We start from the raw sequence: 25,731 nt of genomic DNA, 5'->3' as shown, positions 1-25,731 counted from the left end.
GGATAGGCCGGATTAATGCAGGAGTTAACGTCTGGAACACAGTGTCTGAGAGAGTGGGATAGGCCGGATTAATCCAGGGGTTACGGTCTGGAACACAGTGTCTGAGAGTGTAGGATAGGCCGGGTCAATCCAGGGGTTAGGGTCTGCAACACAGTGCGGGAGTAGGATAGGTCGGATTAATCCAGGGGTTACGGTCTGGAACACAGTGTCTGAGAGCGTGGGATAGGCCGGATTAATCCAGCGGTTTGGGTCTGGAATACAGTGCGGGAGTAGGATAGGCAGGATTAATCCAGGGGTTAGGATCTGGTACAGAGTTCCGGAAAGTGTGGAGAAGGCCGATTCAATCCCGGGGTTAGAGTCTGGAACAAAGTACCTGGGAGTGTGGGATAGGCTGGATTAATCAAGGCATTAGGGTCTGGAACACAGTGTCTGAGAGTGTGGGGTAGGCCGGAATAATCCAGGGGTTAGAGTCTGGAACACAGTGTCTGAGAGTGTGCGGTAGGCCGGAATAATCCAGGGGTTAGGGTCTGGAACACAGTGCCTGAGAGTGTGGGGCAGGCTGGAATATTCCAGGGTTTTGGTCTGGAACACAGTGTCTGAGAGTGTGGGATAGGCCGGATTAATCCAGGGGCTAGGCTCTGGAACAAAGAGCCTGAGAGTGTGGGGGTGGCCGGAATAGTCCAGGATTTAGGGTCTGGAACACAGTGTCTGAGAGTGTGGGATAGACCGGGTCAATCCAATGGTTAGTGTCTGGAACACAGTCCCTGAGACTGTGGGATAGGCTGGATTAATCCAGGGGTTAGAGTCTGCATCACAGTGCCTCAGAGTGTGGAATGGGCTGGATTAATCCTGGGTTTAGGGTCTCGAACACAGTGCCTGAGAGTCTGGGGGAGGCCGGAGAATCCAGGGATTAGATCTGAAACACAGTGTCTAAGAGTGTGTTGGAGGCCGGGTCAATCCAGGGGTTAGGGTCTGGAACAGTGTCTGACAGTGTGTGATAGGCCAGATTATCCAGGGGTTAGGTCATGGAACACAGTGTCTGAGAGTGTGGGATAGGCCAGATTAATCCAGGGGTTAGGGTCTGGAATACAATGTCTGAGAGTGTGGGATAGGCCCGGTCAATCCAGGGTTTACATTCTGGAACAAAATGTCTGAGAGTGTGTGATTGGTTGGATTAATCAAGGGGTTAGAGTCTGGAACACAGTGCCTGAGAGAGTGGGATAGGCCGGATTAATCCAAGGGTTAGGTTCTGGAAAACAGTGTCTGAGAGAGTGGGATAGGTCGGATTAATACAGGAAATAGGGTCTGGAACACTGTGCCTGAGAGTGTGGGATAGGCCAGATTAATCCAGGGTTAGGGTCGGGAACACAGTGCCTGAGAATGTGGGCTAGGCCGGATTAATCCAGGGGTTTGTGTCTGGATTATAGTACTTGTGAGAGTGGCGTAGGTCGGAATAATCCAGGGATTAGTGTCTGGAACACGGGTCTGAGGGTGTGGGATAGGCCAGATTTATCCAAGGGCTAGGCTCTGGAATACAGTATCTGAGAGTGTGGAATAGGCGGGATTAATCCATGGGTTAGGGTCTGGAACACAGTGTCAGAGAGTTTGGGGAGGCCGGGTCAATCCATGGGTTAGGGTCGGGAACACAGTGTCAGAGAGTTTGGGGAGGCCGGGTCAATCCATGGGTTAGGGTCTGGAATACAATGTCTGAGTTTATGGGATAGACTGGATTAATCCATGCGTTAGGGTCTGGAACACAGTGTGTGAGTGTGGGATAGGCCGGAATATTCCAGGATTTAGGGTCTGGAAAGCAGTGCTTGAGAGAGTAGGATAGGTCGGATTAATCCAGGGTTTGTTGTCTGGAATACACTTTTAGAGAGTGTGGGTTAGGCTAAATTAATCCAGGGTTTAGGGTCAGTACACAGTGCCCGAGGGTGTGGGATAGGCAGGGTCAATCCAGTGGTTAGGGTCTGGAACACAGTGCCTGAGAGAGTTGGATAGGCTGGATTAATCCAGGGGTTAGGGACTGGAACAGAGTGTCTGAGAGAGTGGGATAGGCCAGATTAATCCAGAGTTTAGTGTCTGCAACAAAGTGCCTGAGAGAGTAGGATAGGCAGGATTAATACAGGGAATAGAGTCTGGAACACAGTGCCTGAGAGAGTGGGATAGGCCGGACTAATCCATGAGTTAGGGACCGGAACACAGTTCCTGAGAGAGTGGGATAGGTCGGACTAATCCAGCAGTTAGTGTCTGGAACACAGTTCCTGAGAGAGTGGGATAGGTCGGATTAATCCAGGTGTTAGGATCTGGAACATAGTGCTTGAGAATGTGGATTTGGTCGGATTAATCCAGGGGTTAGGGTCTGGAACACAGTGTCTGAGAGTGTGGGATAGGCCGGATTAATCCAGGGGCTAGGGTCTGGAACACAGTGTCTGAGAGTGTAGGATCGGCCCATTCTATCAACGAGTTACGTTCTGGAACACAATGTCTGAGAGTGTGGGATTGTTCGGATTAATCCAGGGATTAGGGTCTAGAACACAGTGTCCGAGAATGTTTGGGATAGGCCGGATTAATCCAGGACGTAGGTTCTGGAATGCGGTGTCTGCGAGTGTGGGTGTGCTGGATTAATCCAATGGTTAGGTTTGAGAAGACAGTGCCTGAGAGAGTGGGATAGGTTGGATTAATCCAGGGTTTAGTGTCTGGAATACAGTGTCAGAGAATGTGGGGTTGGCCGGGTTAATCCAGTGGTTAGGGTCTGGAATACAGTGTCTGAGAGAGTGGGATAGGTTGGATTAATCCAGAGTTTAGTGTCTGGAATACAGTGTCAGAGAATGTGGGGTTGGCCGGGTTAATCCAGTGGTTAGGGTCTGGAATACAGTGTCTGAGAGAGTGGGATAGGCCGGATTAATCCAGGGGTTAGGGTCTGGAACTATGAGAAACAAAGCTCACACACTTCAATAATTGCAGTCCGAGACAAAATCTGAATCAGTAGTGTCCTTTATTTTACTCTTGCAAGAGGGTGTGATGTCCAGTGTCTACAAGGCAAGGGACATACACACCCCAAATTCAATTCATACACAATATTTATATAATTTGGTTTCTTTTGTTTTTCATTGCTCCTCCCCTGTTTACATCGTCCACTTCCCTAAGACCGACCCCCATTACCCCTGTTTATCTCTTGCCTTATCCGGCCTTGTCTGTGACAAAATGCTTATTTCTGGCCTCACAAGGCCATTTGACCTCATCCTGCTGTAGGTCATTGTTAGGCATATTCTTCACCATTATCTACTCCCTCCATCTGTACCTTCCCCTGATCCCTATGACCCTTTTAATTGGGGTTTGTTCCTGTGTTTCTGTAAAAGTGGGAAACAGATGTTTATACCTACTGTTTGTACAGGCGTACCTAGCTGAACTTCCTCCCCTCACAGCATCTTATCTATTCGCCTGTAATATCTACCATTGTTTTGCAGTCACATTTCATTCTTGCATACAATTTTAGCTAATACAAAAACAATTATGTATTTCCTCCACATCGTTTCCATTCTTGTTGACTCAGCTCTTGGCTAAAACAATTACACACTGGTGTGAGTTTTTTTTGCCTTGTACAAGTAAATGGAATTGCAGAAGTAACACTAGTTTTCCCACATCCCACAATTTCCCCATTTTCTTTAATTACCATTTGTTACCTTCTGCAATTTTTCTTTTAAGCATCGCCCCCGAAATTCACAAGCATCATTCCGGAGATTTCATCCATCTTGGTCTCACTCATCCCCTCATTATTTAGTCGATAAAGTTCCCCTGCCTGATTCCCTTTTAGGGGCATCTGTTTCATTAAGGCTGTCTCAATCAGTCTTTGGGTGAGTCCTCGTATACAGGGTATGATACAACAGCCAGTGGCTACCAACACCCCGGCTACTACTGTCAGGGAAGGAAGGATAGAAACCACCACCCCCCTTCCATTTTCCAAACCAGGATTCAAGCCATCCCGTGAGAGATGTGTCTACTCCCGAATTCTCAGCCTGTTCATCTGCTAAGGGAGTCAATCCCCTTAAGGCCCGAGTGATTGAACCATCAGGTGCAGTGTTATTAGGAATAAAGGTACACCAGCTTCCTCCTAACATCACACACACACCCCCTTTTCCCGCTAGAATCATCTCAAGGGCCATTCTATTTTCCCATGCCATCCCACTTGTCACATCAAGCTGGTCTGATATTCCTTTAACCACATCTCTTGTATAATTTATAAATCACTGTTGATTATAGAAAATGTAATTTATCCAATCTATATTTTTATTAATTGTTACCCACCAGAAGAGAGCTGACTCAAAGCCTGCTGCAATCTGGTTACGAGCCTTGAATTCATCAGGTACCCCCCCGCCCCAGGGACTCCTACAGAATCGAGATAAATCCTGTCATTGAAAGAAGTGTCTAACAGTAATCTCTTACCCCTTCTCTTTTTCCCTACTATCTTTTCCTTCTCAAATGCCAGGGTAAGTGGAATTGCCAACTGTACAATTCCACATATCCCTCTCCAATCCAGAGGGAGGGTGGGTCTCTATATTTTGCCTCCACAGTCCCACCACAGATCCACTCGGGGAACCTTCAGTGCTGAGTAGTTCCCTCCCTTCTCCGTTTCAGTAACATCCTTAATCTCTGTACATAATTTCAGCTCCCCCCAAGTCTCCAGACCGACTTGTACCTCGTCTACACACACACACCACGTGTGATTTCTGACTGTGGCTGGAAACGTGGGGGGGTGGGGGTTTTGAGTCTTTCTTCTCCAAGGGAGGGAACATCAGAGATAGGGAGGTACAGTTCCGATCATTCCATGCAGTCTCATCCTGATACAGGGCTATCATACATTCCATGCCCTTCCTGTCTCCCTTCCACCCGACGGAAAGGGAACCACCTGGGTCACTGTCCGACCAGAGGCACATACATAACAATTGGTCTTGTTCAGACTTTTTACAGGATACTTTACCCATTCAACCCCGTACCCAGTTTCTATTTCGATGGTCTGTTTTAAGTCCTTTTCCTGTGTAATTTTTACTACTTTAGGGTCATTGGGAGGGGTGACGCAGTAGTTCTGCCCGTTTTCCCTGTCCTACGCTAATTCAAAAACAACAGCCCAAGAAATCCTTCCCATTTGCTTTCATTTCTATCCCAAATGTTTCATTTAATTGTATCTCATAGGTGCCCCCCCTACCGCCCACCCCCAGAATTGCTCTGTGCCATGTGTTTTTTTTTTATCATTAAGTATATTGGGTTACACTTTTTATCAGGACAATCGAGAGCTGGTCGGACGGGGGCCCGGTGTACTGTGACGAGACCATTATACCAAGTACCATCCCCAAGGCCATCCCCATAGGATTAAGATGTATCTCAGAGCTGTGGGACTGTGTCTGATTATCTACATCCCCACAATTTAAGCTGCATACATCAGCGTCTATTACTTGTGGATTATCAGACTCAGGGACTGTTAATAATACATATGAAAATGGTGTTTGACAAAATCCCAATACGAAGAGAGCTAGCATCATAACTCTAAGCATCTCCAGCATTCTAAACATGATGGGGAAGCACAAAACGACTTAATATACAATCTTACAGAAATAATCCCGCGCTCGTGTCACCACTGTATAATCAGTTACTCAAAGTCTCTTTAGTCTGAGTTTCAGTGGGTCTTGCGTTGATTTGACTGTCCAGACTTCTTCCTCAACTGCAGCTTCCACTGGCCCTTTGATCCGAGTGTAGTGAGTCCAGCCTTTCCCCCACCATCCTTATTAACGTTTCGGTCGTCAAAAGAGCCTGGTACGGCCCTTCCCAGTCCGGCTGTAATTTAGTCTCTGTCCATGATTTTACTATGACCCAATCTCCCGGCCGGATGGGATGAACGGTGAATTCAAGGGGTGGAGTCTGTGCCAATAAACCCTGTTCCCTGAGGAAAGACAAAGAGGAGGACAAACCCAGTATATACTTCTTTAAGAACAAGTCTTTAGTTTCGGGAAGTGGCAATTCCCCATTTGTTCCCAGATAAGGTAATCCAAATAAGATTTCATAGGGGGATAGTCCCAAATCTTTCCTTGGGGCTGTTCGTACTCACAAGAGAGCTATAGGTAAACATTTGATCCAAGGGAGTCTGGTTTCTATTATCAGTTTAGCGAGCTGTCGTTTGAGTGTTTGGTTCATTCTCTCAACCCTTCCTGATGATGGCGGGTGCCATGGAGTTTGGAACCCCCAGGAAATTCCCAACCCTTTCATTACCCCCTGTGACACTTTAGAGGTAAAATAAGTTCCTTGGTCAGAACCTATATGGATCACTAGCCCATATCGGGGAATTATGTTCTCTAATATTGTTTTAGACACCCCACTCGCAGTGGCAGTAGCTCGGGGGTATGCTTCAACCCAACCAGATCGATGATCTACTATAACCAACATATACTTTAGTCTCCCTACTCTGGGGAGTTCAGTATAATCTACTTGTATACTCTGGAAGGATCTCAATCCTGGGTCTCTTCCTCCTGGGGTCTGTTTTCTCAAGACTTTCTGATTTACCTTTCTGCATATTATACATCCCTCACATATTTGTTTAACAATTGTATATATTCCTTTACATCCATATTCCCTAAGAACTAAATCACACATTGCTTGCACTCCCCAATGGCTGCCTTGATGTAGGACAGCCATAATCTCTCCCATCATCATTTTGTTTAACATTTCCCTTCCATCAGGTAACCTCCAATGCCCATCTGCTGTTTTTACAGCCCCTAAATCTCTCAATTATTTTCCTCTCTTTCAGTAAATATAGGAGCTTCCCTAGGACCTGGGACAGTAGGTATTAGGGAATGGATCACCACTTCTTGTGGGTTCAGGGCTGCTTCCTTAGCCACTTCATCGGCTAATCTATTTCCCCCTAACTTCAGGTTCATTTCCTTTCTGATGACCATTTACATGCACTACTGCTATTTCTCGGGGGAGTAATAGGGACTCCAAGACCCGTTTAATCAACTCCTCGTGTACTAATTCTTTCCCCCCGGTATTGATCAGTCCTCTTTCCTGCCATATCTTTCCGAACGTGCCAACACCAAATACATATTTAGAGTCAGTGTATACTGTTCCCTCTTTATTTTCTAACGCCCTAAGGGCTCTTTCCAATGCATAGAGTTCGCAGGTCTGAGCTGACCACCCATTTGGCAACCTTCCTGCCTCCACCACACTACCTTCCATCCCGTCTACGACTGCATACCCATTATGTCTTTTCCCTTCAGTCACCCGGGATGATCTGTCTATAAATTGTGGGGCTCCTGCATGAAGTGGAACATCTCTCAGGTCCATGCGGACCTTAGTTTGGTATTCTATAATGTCAAGGCAGTCGTGCCCTGGATTCTAAGGAGATTCTCCTTCCCCTTTCCAAAGAAAGGCAGCTGGATTTAAAGAATTGTCCGTGACCAACACTAGATCATCCTTTTCTATTAATATTGCCTCATATTTCAGAATCCGCGAGTCTGCCAACCATAGCCCAGCTTTTTGGTTTAGGATCGTTCTCACTTGGTGTGGGGTGCTTACTATTAGGGCTCCCCCAAATGTAAGCTTCCTGCTTTCCTCCACCAACAGTGCAGTGGCAGCCACAGCCTGCACACACTCAGGCCACCCCCGGGATACTGGATCCAATAGCTTCGAAAGATATGCTCGTGGTTGTCTCATTCCTCCCCACCTCTGGGTCAATACTCCCAGAGCCGCTCCCTTATCTACGGTAACAAAGAGGTGGAAAGGTTTATCTAGAGAAGGTAAGGCTGACTCGGGGGCATGGATCAGATCTCTTTTGAGTTCCTCAACTCGTTCTTTTTCCCGATCATCCTAACTTAGACATTTTGGTTCCCCCTCTAATAGTTTGAGATATAATTTCTTAGTCTTCTGTCCATAGGAATCAATCCACAATCTGCAATATCCCGTTAGACCCAAAAATGTACGTAACTCCCGTTAAGTCCTGGGCAGTGGCATTCCCACTATTCCCTCTATCTGTTCCGGGCTTATCTTTCGCTTTCCCTCACTAACTAAATGTCCCAAGTATTTCACTTCTCACTCCACATATTGTAGTTTGTTCTTAGATACCCTCAGTCCCTGCTGACCCAGGAAATTCAATAATTTGTTAGTGGCTTCTACTACTCTTTCTCTTCTTTTTCCTGTTACTAAGAGGTCGTCTACATCCTGCAACAGGGTAGTCCCCTTGGGGCTGCTAAATTTCTCTAATATTTGTTCTAACAGCTATCTAAATAAACTCAGGGAGACCGTAAACTCCTGGGGGTGCACATCCCACCGGTATTGCTGTTTCCGTCCTGTCTTGGGATCTTCCCACTCAAAGGTAAACAAATTCCTCCTTTCCTCCGCCAAGAGACAAGCCCAAAAGGCATCCTTTAAATCTATCACACTAAACCATTTGTGACTATTATCTTTCCACAATAATAGCATCCTGCCTGTGGAGACCTCCATCTCTGTCCCTGTCGCTCGAACCCTCCATCAAATGCTCCCCCTTGTCCTCTCCCTCTCCCCCTTGTCCTCTCCCTCTCCCTCTCCCCCTTGTCCTCTCCCTCTCCCTCTTGTCCTCTCCCTCTCCCTCTCCCCCTTGTCCTCTCCCTCTCCCCCTTGTCCTCTCCCTCTCCCCCTTGTCCTCTCCCTCTCCCTCTCCCTCTCCCCCTTGTCCTCTCCCTCTCCCTCTCCCCCTTGTCCTCTCCCTCTCCCCCTTGTCCTCTCCCTCTCCCCCTTGTCCTCTCCCTCTCCCCCTTGTCCTCTCCCTCTCCCCCTTGTCCTCTCCCTCTCCCTCTCCCTCTCCCTCTTGTCCTCTCCCTCTCCCCCTTGTCCTCTCCCTCTCCCCCTTGTCCTCTCCCTCTCCCTCTCCCCCTTGTCCTCTCCCTCTCCCTCTCCCCCTTGTCCTCTCCCTCTCCCTCTCCCCCTTGTCCTCTCCCTCTCCCACTCCCCCTTGTCCTCTCCCTCTCCCTCTCCCACTTGTCCTCTCCCTCTCCCCCTTGTCCTCTCCCTCTCCCCCTTGTCCTCTCCCTCTCCCTCTCCCCCTTGTCCTCTCCCTCTCCCTCTCCCCCTGGTCCTCTCCCTCTCCCTCTCCCTCTCCCCCTTGTCCTCTCCCTCTCCCCCTTGTCCTCTCCCTCTCCCTCTCCCCCTTGTCCTCTCCCTCTCCCTCTCCCTCTCCCTCTTGTCCTCTCCCTCTCCCTCTCCCTCTCCCCCTTGTCCTCTGCCTCTCCCTCTCCCTCTTGTCCTCTCCCTCTCCCTCTTGTCCTCTCCCTCTCCCTCTTGTCCTCTCCCTTTCCCCCTTGCCCTCTCCCTCTCCCCCTTGTTCTCTCCCTCTCCCCCTTGTCCTCTCCCTCTCCCCCTTGTCCTCTCCCTCTCCCCCTTGTCCTCTCCCTCTCCCCCTTGTCCTCTCCCTCTCCCTCTCCCCCTTGTCCTCTCCCTCTCCCTCTCCCTCTTGCCCTCTCCCTCTCCCTCTTGCCCTCTCCCTCTCCCTCTTGCCCTCTCCCTCTCCCTCTTGCCCTCTCCCTCTCCCTCTTGTCCTCTCCCTCTCCCCCTTGTCCTCTCCCTCTCCCCCTTGTCCTCTCCCTCTCCCCCTTGTCCTCTCCCTCTCCCTCTCCCCCTTGTCCTCTCCCTCTCCCTCTCCCTCTTGCCCTCTCCCTCTCCCTCTTGCCCTCTCCCTCTCGCCCTCTCCCTCTCCCTCTTGCCCTCTCCCTCTCCCTCTTGCCCTCTCCCTCTCCCTCTTGCCCTCTCCCTCTCCCTCTTGTCCTCTCCCTCTCCCTCTTGTCCTCTCCCTCTCCCTCTTGTCCTCTCCCTCTCCCTCTTGTCCTCTCCCTCTCCCTCTTGTCCTCTCCCACTCCCTCTCCCTCTCCCTCTTGTCCTCTCCCTCTCCCTCTTGTCCTCTCCCTCTTGTCCTCTCCCTCTCCCTCTTGTCCTCTCCCTCTCCCTCTTGTCCTCTCCCTCTCCCTCTTGTCCTCTCCCTCTCCCTCTTGTCCTCTCCCTCTCCCCCTTGTCCTCTCCCTCTCCCCCTTGTCCTCTCCCTCTCCCCCTTGTCCTCTCCCTCTCCCACTTGTCCTCTCCCTCTCCCCCTTGTCCTCTCCCTCTCCCCCTTGTCCTCTCCCTCTCCCCCTTGTCCTCTCCCTCTCCCCCTTGTCCTCTCCCTCTCCCTCTCCCTCTCCCTCTTGTCCTCTCCCTCTCCCTCTCCCTCTCCCCCTTGTCCTCTCCCTCTCCCCCTTGTCCTCTCCCTCTCCCCCTTGTCCTCTCCCTCTCCCCCTTGTCCTATCCCTCTCCCTCTCCCCCTTGTCCTCTCCCTCTCCCTCTCCCCCTTGTCCTCTCCCTCTCCCCCTTGTCCTCTCCCTCTCCCCCTTGTCCTCTCCCTCTCCCTCTCCCTCTCCCTCTTGTCCTCTCCCTCTCCCTCTCCCTCTCCCCCTTGTCCTCTCCCTCTCCCTCTTGTCCTCTCCCCCTTGTCCTCTCCCTCTCCCCCTTGTCCTCTCCCTCTCCCTCTCCCCCTTGTCCTCTCCCTCTCCCTCTCCCCCTTGTCCTCTCCCTCTCCCCCTTGTCCTCTCCCTCTCGTCCTCTCCCTCTCCCTCTCCCCCTTGTCCTCTCCCTCTCCCTCTCCCCCTTGTCCTCTCCCTCTCCCTCTCCCCCTTGTCCTCTCCCTCTCCCCCTTGTCCTCTCCCTCTCCCCCTTGTCCTCTCCCTCTCCCCCTTGTCCTCTCCCTCTCCCCCTTGTCCTCTCCCTCTCCCTCTCCCTCTCCCCCTTGTCCTCTCCCTCTCCCCCTTGTCCTCTCCCTCTCCCCCTTGTCCTCTCCCTCTCCCCCTTGTCCTCTCCCTCTCCCTCTCCCCCTTGTCCTTGTCCTCTCCCTCTCCCTCTCCCCCTTGTCCTTGTCCTCTCCCTCTCCCTCTCCCCCTTGTCCTCTCCCTCTCCCCCTTGTCCTCTCCCTCTCCCCCTTGTCCTCTCCCTCTCCCCCTTGTCCTCTCCCTCTCCCTCTCCCTCTCCCTCTCCCCCTTGTCCTCTCCCTCTCCCTCTCCCCCTTGTCCTCTCCCTCTCCCTCTCCCCCTTATCCTCTCCCTCTCCCCCTCTCCCTCTCCCCCTTGTCCTCTCCCTCTCCCCCTCGTCCTCTCCCTCTCCCTCTCCCTCTCCCCCTTGTCCTCTCCCTCTCCCTCTCCCTCTCCCCCTTGTCCTCTCCCTCTCCCTCTCCCTCTCCCCCTTGTCCTCTCCCTCTCCCTCTCCCCCTTGTCCTCTCCCACTCCCTCTCCCCCTTGTCCTCTCCCTCTCCCCCTTGTCCTCTCCCTCTCCCCCTTTTCCTCTCCCTCTCCCCCTTGTCCTCTCCCTCTCCCTCTCCCTCTCCCCCTTGTCTTTGTCCTCTCCCTCTCCCTCTCCCCCTTGTCCTCTCCCTCTCCCCCTTGTCCTCTCCCTCTCCCCCTTGTCCTCTCCCTCTCCCTCTCCCCCTTGTCCTCTCCCTCTCCCTCTCCCCCTTGTCCTCTCCCTCTCCCCCTTGTCCTCTCCCTCTCCCCCTTGTCCTCTCCCTCTCCCCCTCGTCCTCTCCCTCTCCCTCTCCCCCTTGTCCTCTCCCTCTCCCTCTCCCTCTCCCCCTTGTCCTCTCCCTCTCCCTCTCCCCCTTGTCCTCTCCCTCTCCCCCTCGTCCTCTCCCTCTCCCTCTCCCTCTCCCCCTCGTCCTCTCCCTCTCCCTCTCCCTCTCCCCCTTGTCCTCTCCCTCTCCCTCTCCCCCTTGTCCTCTCCCTCTCCCCCTCGTCCTCTCCCTCTCCCTCTCCCTCTCCCCCTCGTCCTCTCCCTCTCCCTCTCCCTCTCCCCCTCGTCCTCTCCCTCTCCCTCTCCCTCTCCCTCTCCCCCTCGTCCTCTCCCTCTCCCTCTCCCTCTCCCTCTCCCCCTCGTCCTCTCCCTCTCCCTCTCCCCCTCGTCCTCTCCCTCTCCCTCTCCCCCTCGTCCTCTCCCTCTCCCTCTCCCCCTCGTCCTCTCCCTCTCCCTCTCCCCCTCGTCCTCTCCCCCTTGTCCTCTCCCTCTCCCTCTCCCCCTTGTCCTCTCCCTCTCCCTCTCCCCCTTGTCCTCTCCCTCTCCCTCTCCCCCTTGTCCTCTCCCTCTCCCTCTCCCCCTTGTCCTCTCCCTCTCCCGCTTGTCCTCTCCCTCTCCCTCTCCCCCTTGTCCTCTCCCTCTCCCTCTCCCCCTTGTCCTCTCCCTCTCCCTCTCCCCCTTGTCCTCTCCCTCTCCCTCTCCCCCTTGTCCTCTCCCTCTCCCTCTCCCCCTTGTCCTTGTCCTCTCCCTCTCCCCCTTGTCCTCTCCCTCTCCCCCTTGTCCTCTCCCTCTCCCCCTTGTCCTCTCCCTCTCCCCCTTGTCCTCTCCCTCTCCCTCTCCCTCTCCCCCTTGTCCTCTCCCTCTCCCCCTTGTCCTCTCCCTCTCCCCCTTGTCCTCTCCCTCTCCCCCTTGTCCTCTCCCTCTCCCTCTCCCCCTTGTCCTTGTCCTCTCCCTCTCCCTCTCCCCCTTGTCCTTGTCCTCTCCCTCTCCCTCTCCCCCTTGTCCTCTCCCTCTCCCCCTTGTCCTCTCCCTCTCCCCCTTGTCCTCTCCCTCTCCCCCTTGTCCTCTCCCTCTCCCTCTCCCTCTCCCCCTTGTCCTCTCCCTCTCCCTCTCCCCCTTGTCCTCTCCCTCTCCCTCTCCCCCTTGTCCTCTCCCTCTCCCCCTCTCCCTCTCCCTCTCCCCCTTGTCCTCTCCCTCTCCCCCTTGTCCTCTCCCTCTCCCCCTCGTCCTCTCCCTCTCCCCCTCGTCCTCTCCCTCTCCCTCACCCTCTCCCCCTTGTCCTCTCCCTCTCCCTCTCCCTCTCCCCCTTGTCCTCTCCCTCTCCCTCTCCCTCTCCCCCTTGTCCTCTCCCTCTCCCTCTCCCCCTTGTCCTCTCCCTCTCCCTCTCCCCCTTGTCCTCTCCCTCTCCCCCTTGTCCTCTCCCTCTCCCCCTTTTCCTCTCCCTCTCCCCCTTGTCCTCTCCCTCTCCCTCTCCCCCTTGTCCTTGTCCTCTCCCTCTCCCTCTCCCCCTTGTCCTCTCCCTCTCCCCCTTGTCCTCTCCCTCTCCCTCTCCCCCTTGTCCTCTCCCTCTCCCTCTCCCCCTTGTCCTCTCCCTCTCCCTCTCCCCCTTGTCCTCTCCCTCTCCCCCTTGTCCTCTCCCTCTCCCCCTCTCCCTCTCCCTCTCCCCCTTGTCCTCTCCCTCTCCCTCTCCCCCTTGTCCTCTCCCTCTCCCTCTCCCCCTTGTCCTCTCCCTCTCCCCCTTGTCCTCTCCCTCTCCCCCTCTCCCTCTCCCCCTTGTCCTCTCCCTCTCCCTCTCCCCCTCGTCCTCTCCCTCTCCCTCTCCCTCTCCCCCTTGTCCTCTCCCTCTCCCTCTCCCTCTCCCCCTTGTCCTCTCCCTCTCCCTCTCCCCCTTGTCCTCTCCCTCTCCCCCTCGTCCTCTCCCTCTCCCTCTCCCTCTCCCCCTCGTCCTCTCCCTCTCCCTCTCCCCCTTGTCCTCTCCCTCTCCCTCTCCCCCTTGTCCTCTCCCTCTCCCCCTCGTCCTCTCCCTCTCCCTCTCCCTCTCCCCCTCGTCCTCTCCCTCTCCCTCTCCCTCTCCCCCTCGTCCTCTCCCTCTCCCTCTCCCTCTCCCTCTCCCCCTCGTCCTCTCCCTCTCCCTCTCCCTCTCCCTCTCCCCCTCGTCCTCTCCCTCTCCCTCTCCCCCTCGTCCTCTCCCTCTCCCTCTCCCCCTCGTCCTCTCCCTCTCCCTCTCCCCCTCGTCCTCTCCCTCTCCCTCTCCCTCTCCCCCTCGTCCTCTCCCTCTCCCTCTCCCTCTCCCCCTCGTCCTCTCCCCCTTGTCCTCTCCCTCTCCCTCTCCCCCTTGTCCTCTCCCTCTCCCTCTCCCCCTTGTCCTCTCCCTCTCCCCCTTGTCCTCTCCCTCTCCCTCTCCCCCTTGTCCTCTCCCTCTCCCTCTCCCCCTTGTCCTCTCCCTCTCCCTCTCCCCCTTGTCCTCTCCCTCTCCCTCTCCCCCTTGTCCTTGTCCTCTCCCTCTCCCCCTTGTCCTCTCCCTCTCCCCCTTGTCCTCTCCCTCTCCCTCTCCCCCTTGTCCTCTCCCTCTCCCTCTCCCCCTTGTCCTCTCCCTCTCCCTCTCCCCCTTGTCCTCTCCCTCTCCCTCTCCCCCTTGTCCTCTCCCTCTCCCCCTTGTCCTCTCCCTCTCTCCCTTGTCCTCTCCCTCTCCCTCTCCCCCTTGTCCTCTCCCTCTCCCTCTCCCCCTTGTCCTCTCCCTCTCCCTCTCCCCCTTGTCCTCTCCCTCTCCCTCTCCCCCTTGTCCTCTCCCTCTCCCTCTCCCCCTTGTCCTCTCCCTCTCCCTCTCCCCCTTGTCCTCTCCCTCTCCCTCTCCCCCTTGTCCTCTCCCTCTCCCTCTCCCCCTTGTCCTCTCCCTCTTCCTCTCCCTCTCCCCCTTGTCCTCTCCCTCTCCCTCTCCCTCTCCCTCTCTGCCCTACCTGCTGCCACCCACCCTCCAGTTGCTCACTATTGGTTCCATTCTTTTCTTAACTACCTCATCAACCTTAGCTCCCATCATTTTCACCTTCACTTTTTGTCTCTCATCCTCTCTCTTTACAAACACTTTCTGTGCCTCTCTTAATAATTCATCTAATGGTTTTTCACTCCACCCTTCTATCTTCTGTATCTTTCTCTGTATGTCTGGCCATGCCTTTGTCACAAAATGTACTTTCAAAAGACCCTGTGCCACTGGGTCCTCAGGGTTCATTCCAGAATATTTCCGCATTGAGTCTCATAATCTTTTCAAGAAAGCTGAGGGAGTCTCATCTTTTTCCTGTCTAACTTCAAAGGCTTTAGTCAAATTCTGCGACTTTGGAACTGCCTCTCTTATTCCTTTTAGAATCAGGTCTTTCAATTCCCTCATTGTTTCTCTATGATCCGGGTTTTGGTTTTCCCACTGGGGGTCTCTGAGGGGAAACTTCACCTCTCCCTGTCCAGCATCCCCATCCCCAGTGGGATATTCCCTGTCCCATATTTTAATGGATGCTCCTCGAATAAGTCCCCTTTCTTTCCCAGTAAATAGGATATTCAAAATAGACATTAACTCAGTCCATGTGTACAGACTGGGCCCCAAGAATTGATCAATTTGTTCAGACAACCCTACCGGATCCTCAACCAGGACCTTCATATCCTTTTTAAATGTTCTGACCTCCCCACTGGTGAGGGGGGCACTTACAAACCCAATCTCTTTGTCCCCTACTGGTACCTCCCGAAGGGGATAACTCTTTACTTCTTCCCCTTTTTTTGTTTTCCTCCCCTAGGCTTTCGTTTAGATACTCCGGAGGTCTCCTCAACATCTACTTTATCTTCCTTTTCTTTCGATGAGGATTGAGGGTCTGGGACAAAAACATCCCCATCCACCGCCCCTTCTTCCTCCTCTTGTGGGTCATCCGTTCCCTGTCCCCGTCTATCTGTCTCTCCTCCTCCTCCTCCATTTCCACCTAATCTGATTTTATGGTACGGGGGGGGGGGGGGAGCGGGGGGAAGCAGCCAAGAGGATCCCAGAGACTGGGTGGGGCAGAGGGGGAATCCTTTGTCTTTACTACCATCATTCCCAAACTGCCCTTCCAACAAGACGCATAGTCCGCCTCCTCTTGACTAAAAGGTTGTTTTTCATTCACATACAAATCTAAATACTGATATGCCCAATCCTCGTCCGAACCATACTTTGGTCAGAAGACAGCCGGACGAAGGATTGGTTCTTTCGTCCATAATAAACAACAATATTTCATCATTTTCTTTTTATCTTTTTCCCTTGTACAAGTCTTACTTGTCCATTCCCGCAACATCCTCCCCAACGGACTTTCTGGAGGAATGTTAGCAGGGACTTTTTCTTCCTTTACTTTGTCACAGTTTGACTTACTCTGCCTACCCTCCATTTCTCAGGACCCTCGCCAGTCCCTCAGCGATTAAATACCCCTTTTCTCAGCCACCAAGGCAATACTTAAAAGTCAGGTTTCTTACCTTGGTCTGTGCACAGAGTTGCCTTGCCCCTTTCTGCTGTATTTTCTATCGACCTCCGTTCACTGTCTGATTCAGATGTCTCTCTTGTGGGATTCATACCAGTCACCCAAGGGAGCGGACCAAACTGGGACACGAGACCGCTCCTCAATCGGGAACGGGACATGTCTTCCCAGTGTCCAGGGCCAGCCACTCCCCCCAGCAATGGAAGAATATCCCGGATGAACCCCCAGTTTTGAGAAACAAAGCTCATGCACTTCAATAATTTCAGTCAGAGACAAGATCTGAAGCAATCAGTATTGTTTATGATACACTTGCAAGCGTGGTGCCTGCCGTAAGGCACCCAGAGTTTAGCAAGTCCATATCTTATATAGGATTCACTTCTCCCAACCCGGTGCCCATTACTGTTGTCTATCTCTTGCCGTATCCAGCCTTGTACATAACAAAGTAGAAGTCTTGCTTGGCTATTTCACCACATCCTGCTGCGGCCCATTGTTAGGTATATCCTCCTTCACTGCCATCTGTTTCCCTTGTAACATTCCCTCCCATTCCTCATCCATATTGAGCTCTATGACCCTATAATTGGGGTTTGTTTTTGTTTTTCAAGAAGTGGGAAACAGATGCTTCTAACTACTGTTTGTACAGGCATATCTGGCTTAACCTCCACCCTCACAGCACCTTATCTATTTGTCTATAACATCTACCATTGTTTACAGGCATGTTTCATTCTTGTATGCACATCTGAGATAATACAAAAACAATTATATATTTCCTTCACATAGTTTTCATTCTTGTTAACTCAGCTCTTGGTTGAAACAATTCTCCACTGGTGTGAGTGTATTTACCTTGCTCAAGTAATTATGATTGCAGAAGTAACAATACTTTACCTAAATCCCACTGTATACTCCTTGATTGACGGTCTCACTAGAGTCCACAAGACAGTGGAAAAGTTACACATTGCTGAGGCATGTTAGCGCAGGATTTTAAAAAAAATTTGAACAGCAGACACTATTGTGCTATGCTTGGTGTGAGTTCAAACCAGTATTGATATTCCCCTGAAAGCTGGTTTTAAATTATAGAATATTGCTGCATCAATGCAGGCCAAAATCCATCTTGTCCAGAATGTGTAATATTTTTAAAAAATAGATAATATGAAACAAGAAAAATGATTTTGGTGATGTGAAGAGATTTGTGTGTGGAACAAAAGTGTGTGCATTTGAAAAAGGAGCAGGTGACAACTTGTGTTGACAGGTGCTGAAACAAAGTGACAATTCACTGCATTCCCTCGAACCTTAATAACTTTGGGAAAGTTTATTGTCCTGACATTGTATCCCAATTCTTGGGAGAAGCTGCGATGAACCATGCATCGTTGAATGAGACTGAACAAAGATCACATAGTTATAACTGAGGACTGAATTTTAAATGTTGTGAGCAGAAAATAATTGCACCAGTATATTAACTGCACCAAGTCTGGTGAATTAATCAGTCTGGATTCGGCTTCCTCTGTCTGTCTCCCCAATAACTACTGCAGTCCTTCTGGTGAAAGAAGCAAGACCTTGCAGTTTGATTGTTTGCTGACTACACATTGGAGGATTGAGGTTAGACTTGGCAAGGGTCCAAATTAAAGCTACTATCTGTAATCAGAGACAGTGGGATTGCATTTGAAACAAAAATGTGGACTTTCTTTAGTGTCACAAAACTCGTCCATTTTTATCTGAAAGCTGTTCCTTGGCTCAAGGAGACTCTGTCCTTGATTTTTTGTTGGAGGTGGAGGGGGGGGGGGTGCAGGTTCCGATCAGTCTGGTGTGGTACAGAGATAAAAAGGATTTGAAGAAGCCTTTTGTTTACATGTAAACAGATGAGCCTTCAGGCCAAAGTGATCGTGCTTGACAACTCACCGACATAATCAAAGGGCAGTGGTCAGCTCTTTAGCTGAGCTAAGCTGAACAGGTTTGCAAAGTTCAACAGGGAGTTGTGTAGAAACTCTCTTTTCTGCCCTCCAACTTCAACTTGAAGCATTGATACTGGTGTTTAACATTGGAACTGATGTACTCGGAACAGCATAATTACGTCGAGCTGGATAGGTGGGGTTCTGTAGGGGTTCTTTGTTCTTTGTGTAATTTTGTGAGTAATGATTGTGCCTGTTTAAAATCTAGTCAGCAACCGAGCTATTTTATTCCAGGTAATTTTCACTGTACACTTATCGAAACAAACTGCAATGTTATGCTCTGGGCTGCCTGCTTAAGAATGTTGTGAGTGGTCTAATAGTCCACATTAGTCATTTCAATGTTAATGTAGTTGTAGTTCCTTATGTTTTAAACAACTTTATAATAGTCTGAGCTTAACAGTTCCAGTAAAAAATATCAAAAGGTATGCAATATTTATTGGATTATATTAGTTACTGGAAGTATTTATTTAAAGTCACAATTATTTCCTTAGCTTTTAAGATGATGTATATTCCCATTTAAAGGAAGATGATACTTTGCTGTGAAGTGAAGGCTGAATCTGCTGTGATCATTTTGAGTCTGGCCATTTGCAGAGAAACACCTTTAAATTTAATCTCAAAGGAGCACTTTATTGTTTGAGGGCTTGGACTTCGGAGTAACCTAACTAAGATGTCACTGAGCAACTTCCCACTTGGTATATCGAGCAAAACATGAGGGAAATTCAACAGACCAGTTGACGAGAGATGGGCATATAGGTGACAGTCTTTAACCATTGTAACAATAAATTCAGAACCTGGTCAATCTCAGATTACTATGTATGATGTTATGTCATAAATAGATTAGATTCCCGACAGTGTAGAAACAATCCACACCGACCCTCCGGAGAGTAACCCACCCAGGCCAATTTCCCTCTGACTAATGTACCGAACACTACGGGCAATTGAGCATGACCAATCCACCTGACCTACACATCTTTGGACTGTGGGAGGAAACCGGAGCACCCGGAGGAAACCCACGCAGACACGGGGAGAATGTGCAAACACCACACAGACAGTCTCCTGACTGAGCCAGCACACCGCCCAAGTGTTTTAACAAAAACAGAAACAGTAAAACACTTCCTGAGAATTGATGCTGTCTTCCATCCTGTTTAACTAATAAAATGTATTGTTGTTGGAGTGAGGTCAATGGAAAATAAAGACCATGAAAGCATAGGAAGGGTTAAAGCATGAAGACCACTGGGAATCTGTGGTCTGTGGAATGCAGGGGCAGGATGGGATAACCATAGTGGAACATTCTGACACCCATTAGCAGAGTAAGGTTAAGGCTGAAGGGTCACTATGGCCAGATGAGATAACACTAGGAATAAAGCAAGTTTCTCTGGTAAGTGTTATTATGACAGGATTGGGACCGGAAATATTTGGGACATGACATTAAAATATCTAACTAATAGTTAGTCGAGTCAGCTTGAGACAGAAGACTATTGTAATAGATGGAATAGCTAAATATCTATCATGACAGGTTAGTCTGCAATGGAAGATCACTGCAGCAGAGTTCGCAATAAATATCTAATCATGACATTCGAATAACATCAAGTAGAATGTACAACTAAAGAGGTAATGGGAACTAACATCACTGGTTTATTGTGGAGCTGGAGTGAGATACTTTGATTAAGATAGTTGGTCATGCTGACAAGCTCACAGAAACATGATCAAAAATTATATAAAAATCCACGGACCCTGAGGTTCGGGGGCATTCGAGAATCTGCTTTCTCAGTGTCACGGTTTTTTGTTTGCAAATAAAAGACTTATTTCTTGAAGAACTCTCTGCGTCTCCTGGTGGTTCTCTATAGTTTCTCCACAACACTACCTGACCCAGTAATGCAGGGCCCTGGTCTCTGTCTCCGTTTCTCTCTCTCAGTCTCTCACTTATGCACGCACGAACGCGCACACAGTTACTGAGGGACAGTGAATGACAGAATAATAGAAGCATTTTCAAATCTTAAAGCTCCATTAAACAATCCTGGGATGGGTTGATGGGGACAGTGTAGAGGGAGCTTTACTCTGTATCTAACCCTGTTCTAACCCTGCCCTGGGAAGGGTTGATGGTGATACAGAAAAGGGAGCTTTACTGTGTATCTAACCCCATCCTGTCCCTGCCCTGGGAGGGGTTGATAGGGACAGTGCAGGAGGATCGTTATTTTGGAACATAGGAACAGGAGGAGGCCATTCAGCCCCTCGAGCCTGTTCCATCATTCAATGGGATCATGACTAATCTGTGGCCTAACTCCACATTCCTTCCTTTGGCCCATATCCCTCAATATCTTCACTGAATAAACATGTATCTCTCTCTGATTTAACCTGAACGACTGATCCAGCATCCACTGCTGTTTGTGGAAGAGAGTCCCAAACTTCTCCCACCCTGTGTGTGTCAAAGTGCTTCCTACCATCTCTCCTGAATACTCTGGGCCCTCATTCTCAGACTCTGTTCCCTCTTGGTCTAGAATCTCCAACCTGTGGGAATCGTTGATCTTGATTGATCCTGTCTCATTCTGTTTATTCCTTGAAGGCTTTGATCAGATCACCCCTTAGCTTTCTCAATTCTGGAGGAAAACGGCCTCATTTGTCCAGTCTCCCCTCAGAATGTAATCCCTGAGCTCCAGGATCATTCTTGTAAACCTCCTTTGTGCTCCCTCTCTGTACTCCAACCTGATACCCACACACTTGCTGACACTGAACTCCATCTAACACAGCTTTGCCCATTCACCCAATCTATCGATATCCCTTTGTAATGTTAAGGTACCATCTGCACTGTCTACAATGCTGCCTAACTTTGTATCTCACCCCATGCTGTCCCGATCCTGTGTGTGTTTGATAGGAACAGTGCAGAGGGATCTATACTCTGTATCTAACCCCATGCTGCACATGTGCTGGGAGTATTCGATGCAGACAGTGTGGAGGGAGATTTACTCTGTATCTAGCCCCATGTTGTCCCTATCCTGGGAATGAATATACCATTGGCTCAGAGACAGGAGACATGATAGAGATGAATGAGACTTTCAGACTGGAGGGAGCTCCAGGCACATACAAGTTGGGAACTGTTTTCAGTAAAAGGTAATTGATCCCAGGTCACTGCAGAGTGTAAGAATCTGATGGTGTTCCCTCACTATCCCCCTCCAATCCCTGGGAAGATCTGCTCCCACACCATGTTCCATCCTAACTGCTGACTATGTTAGATACATTAATACACTGGGGATGGACGGGGGTGATTTTAAACCTGGGATCTTGCTGTGTAACTTGCCTTCAAAATGCTCTCACATTCCCTTACAAGTAATCTTTTCCTTCTTTTATCCCGATGAACTTTTGTTGGGAAAGCTGCAACGTGAAGATCCAAAATGTTCAGGCCGAGGGAAGCCTTGGCCAAGCTCCAGAGGGAGACGTGGTTCTGAGGCCTGAGGCCTGGTTGACAGGCTGCACCCCGTGGGGGCCGACATGGATTGTGTGTTTATTTACCCCGAGGTTTAATCTCCTCTGGGGTTCCCGGGTTTTAGGGGCATCTGGTTAACTGGCTACTGTCAGATTGCGGCCCTGTCATTTTTAAAGCAGGTTTGAAGCCTGGTGTTAAAGTATGTCATTTACATAAATGATTTGGATGCGAGCATAAGAGGTACAGTTAGTAGGTTTGCAGATGACACCAAAATTGGAGGTGTAGTGAACAGTGAACAGGGTTACCTCAGATTACAACAGGATCTGGACCAGATGGGCCAATGGGCTGAGAAGTGGCAGATGGAGATTAATTCAGATAAATGTGAGGCGCTACATTTTGGGAAAGCAAATCTTAGCAGGACTTATACACTTAATGGTAAGGTCCTAGGGAGTGTTGCTGAACAAAGAGACCTTGGAGTCCAGGTGCATACCTCCTTGAAAGTGAAGTCGCAGGTAGGTAGAATAGTGAAGAAGGTGTTTGGTATGCTTTCCTTTATTGGTCAGAGTATTGAGTACAGGAGTTGGGAGGTCATGTTGCAGCTGTACAGGACATTGGTTAGGCCACTGTTGGAATATTGCGTGCAGTTCTGGTCTCCTTCCAATCGGAAAGATGTTGTGAAACTTGAAAGGGTGGAAAGATTTACAAGGATGTTGCCAGGGTTGGAGGATTTGAGCTACAGGGAGAGGCTGAACAGGCTGGGGCTGTTTTCCCTGGAGCATCGGAGGCTGAGGGATGACCTTATAGAGGTTTACAAAATTATGAGGAGCATGGATAGGATAAATAGACATAGTATTTTCCCTGGGGTCGGGGAGTCCAAAACTAGAGGGCATAGGTTTAGGGTGAGAGGGGAAAGATATAAAAGAGACCTAAGGGGCAACATTTTCACGCAGAGGGTGGTACGTGTATGGAATGAGCTGCCAGAGGATGTGGTGGAGGCTGGTACAATTGCAACATTGAAAAGGCATTTGGATGGGTATATGAATAGGAAGGGTTTGGAGGGATATGGGCCGGGTGATGGCAGGTGGGACTAGATTGGGTTGGGATATCTGGTCGGTATGGACGGGTTGGACCGAAGGGTCTGTTTCCGTTCTGTACATCTCTTTGACTCTATGTCCATCCCCAGGATCTGAGAGGGGGAATTAAAACCCAAATGATGTGACACTCTCTAAAGACTTGTCATAATGTCAGAGTAATATTGGTTACAGAGAGGGTAGGGTGAGAAAATACAACAGTGAGAGAAAGAGAGTGAGAGAGAGATTTGAAAAATTGAGAGAGCAGGGGAAACAGAAGGGGAGAGAGAGGGAGAGGTGTGTTGAGATTGTGAAATTCTGCAATGTTTGATTCTGGGGTGACAGGAAATAATTAAACTGAAGCAGCATCACAGAGGGGGAAAATGGTCAGAGTAATTAGCTGCTGCTGCATTGTTGCATGTGGGATCTTGCTGTGCACCAGCTGCCCCAATGCTGTCATTGCAAGCAGTGAGTGTTTTAATCAGGTAACCTGGTATCTCAAAGTTTCTCCAAAGCTTTGGAATGAAAACTCAGCTCATCACCCGATATGTTTGTGTTTGGATGTCGCTGGGAAATTGTCTGTGTCACAGAGAGAGGGGGAAACCTGGGATCTTGCTGTGCTATCTCTCTGTAATAATTTTCCTCCTTTGCTTTTCAATGAATGCTGTCTCTTTCCTCCCAAGGGATCTTGCTGGCCACTTGAAGATTCAAAGAGAGAAACTTTGGGATCAGGAGACCTTTGAACAAGAGCTTTCTCCAGAGGGGACACGGGCCTGAGGCCTGAGGCCTAGTCGACAGGCTGCACCCCGTGGGGGCCCACGTGAGTTGTGTGTTAATTTACCCCGAGGTTTAATCTCCTCTGGGGGACCCTGGGTTTTAGGGGCCTCTGGGTAACTGGCTCCTGTCAGATTGCAGCCCTGTCGTTTTTAAACAGATTTGAAGCCTGGAGTTAAAGTAACTGGGGCCCTGGGATTTGACACAAACACATCAATCCCCAGTGAGTGTCTGACAGACAGGACTCCCCAAGGAGGGAAGTAAAACCTTAAATGAGAAACTTTCTCCAAAGACTTCTTCTAATATCAGAATAATGCTACATGTGGGATCTTGCTGTGTCTCAAACTACCTGCAGAGTGGCCTACGTTGCAACCAGGGTGACCAAATGTGATAATCGCACAGAAAAGACACAGGTTCGCCAATTCCCCAGGTATCTGGGAGGGGATCTCTCTCTCTCTCGGTCTTTCTTTGGTTGATTTTTCAAACAAATAAAACCGTCCCACACACAGAAATCCACAGCCTCCTGTCGGATGTAAAGTGGGATTTGAGCACATTCTGGAGCACAAAGGGGACTACCCTGTGGGATTGCACTGTGCATCAATAGCCCACCCTGTGACTTGTCGTCATTTTAATGGGGAGGGGTGTGGAGGACAGGATGTGGGATTCCAGGCAGGGAGAGACAGACAGAGAGAGAGACTCATGATCAGAAACTGGATTTGGAAAGTGCTGGTATTATTGGGATCTTGCTGTGTGAAAATTACATGGGGGGGCATTTTGCTTGTGGAGTGGTTGATATGGGGAGGGGTTGTTGCTGGGGGATGGCACTAGTTCTCGCAGGGGGTAAAGATGAGGAAATACCCCAGGTATGCCACACCCAGCTTCCTGTTGGATCTTGCTGTGCGCCCCTCAGCCTGCAGGTTGCCCCTTACACATCACAGGAGTCTGTCCAAAGGGCCCAGGCTCCGTTTGCTGATGGTCTGATAGTGGGTGGGGTGTATCATCCCTCCTTTCCCCAGCCCAGACCCCCCACCACCTCTCCTCCCCCTCCCTCCACAATGTGATAGTGAGGGGGCTAATGTCTACAGGACAGGGCGGGGAGATGGGAACACACTTTAAATGGGAGGGAGGGAGGGAGGGCATTTCAATCAGAACGGAGGGGAATGGAGAGAGACACAGAGACACAAATCCATTCTCGAGAACAAGAGGAATCTAAGCAGAGATGGAGAGGGGGATAGGGACAGGGAGAGAGAGGTGGGGGAGAAGAGAGAGAATGAGAGAGGGAAACAGATGGGAAGGAGTGAAGGAGAAAGAGAGACAGTGTGAGGGAAGGTGGGAGAGAGGGAGAGAAGCAGCTGGAGGGGGCAGGTTAAACACGGAGGGAGGGACAAGATCCAGGCTCTGAGACCAACTCCCTTCCATCGAGTCTCAGAATATAAACCCTTGGGGTGGGGTTGGGGGTCTCAGTCAGAAAGCATTGACCCCCTGGGTCCCAGTGAAATCTGTTCCCATTCTCTGGGTTTAAAACCAGGGGGACGTGCTGATAAAATCGGGAGCTTTGGGAAGTCACTCAGTGATGGGATTTTGTTTGTTTTTCTTGTTTTTTGATTCAAAAGATCTTGACTCTGATTTAATCAACTTCCATCTCCCTCTCTCCCTCCCTCACACTGCCAACCCTGGGATTTTCTCTCTTTCTGTGTCTGTCTCCATTTCTCTGTCCCTAATCTTGTTTGTGTTCTCTCCCCACCTCGGTCTCTGTCCCTCTCTCTATCTGTCTGTATGCCCCCAGCCCTCCCTCCCTGTCCTCCTGTCCCTAAGGGAGATTTGGACTCAGTATCGTGTGGTATTGCACATATCATTAACACAGTGGGATCTTGCTGTTCCCTGGGACTCCTGTTGTTGTCCAAACTGTGGGTGTGGGTGTGGGTGGGGGGAAATAACGCCCCTTTCTCAGGGTGGAGTGGGGCAGGGGGGAAGCCTGGGGACTGGGATCTTGCTGTGCATGAAGACACACACAGTCGAATGGCCGGTAAGTCTCTGCACATACTCCCTGTGCCCCCTCCCCCCCCAGCCCAGGGCCTGGGACACAGTGAGGGGTGGGGGTGGTGAGGGAGGGTGGGGGAATTGTACACAATGGAGACACAGAGGGGGCTTTTATACAGAGATAGGGGAGTATGGGCAGAGGGGACAGTGGGGTGGGTAGGGGGTAAATGAAGGTACACAGGGGGAGAGGGGCAATTAGATTGGGGAAGGAGGGGAAAATAGGGGGGGCTGGAAAATTCCAGGGGGGTGGAAAATTGTGGGTGTGGTCACAAATTAGCCGAAGATGGGGGGCTGTGGGGTTACAGAAGAAGGGGGTGGTAAATGTAGGGGGAACAGAATATTGGGGGGCAATATTTGGTGGGGGTGTGGATTGGAAAGGGAAATAAATGGGGACGGGCTGGAAACCCCCCCGAAGTGGGGGAGAGACTGAACATGGGGGTATTGGGAAT

The 25,731-nt window shown here is 50.6% G+C and overlaps 1 long non-coding RNA gene across 1 annotated transcript in view; it reads right to left on the bottom strand.

Moving 5' to 3' along the window:
- Window positions 1-5,271: 5,271 nt before the first annotated feature.
- Window positions 5,272-25,731, bottom strand: part of LOC140484485 (uncharacterized) — a 34,164-nt gene continuing 13,704 nt past the window's right edge. The window contains exon 3 of the long non-coding RNA XR_011962182.1: window positions 5,272-5,938. This is a non-coding gene — a long non-coding RNA (uncharacterized lncRNA). The remainder of the gene's footprint in view (window positions 5,939-25,731) is intronic.

This window comes from Chiloscyllium punctatum, chromosome 13 (assembly GCF_047496795.1).
Source record: "Chiloscyllium punctatum isolate Juve2018m chromosome 13, sChiPun1.3, whole genome shotgun sequence".
NCBI classification, from domain to species: Eukaryota; Metazoa; Chordata; class Chondrichthyes; order Orectolobiformes; family Hemiscylliidae; genus Chiloscyllium; species Chiloscyllium punctatum.
The sequence above is the reverse complement of the archived record's forward strand: the minus strand, read 5'-3'. Positions and strand labels throughout refer to the sequence as shown.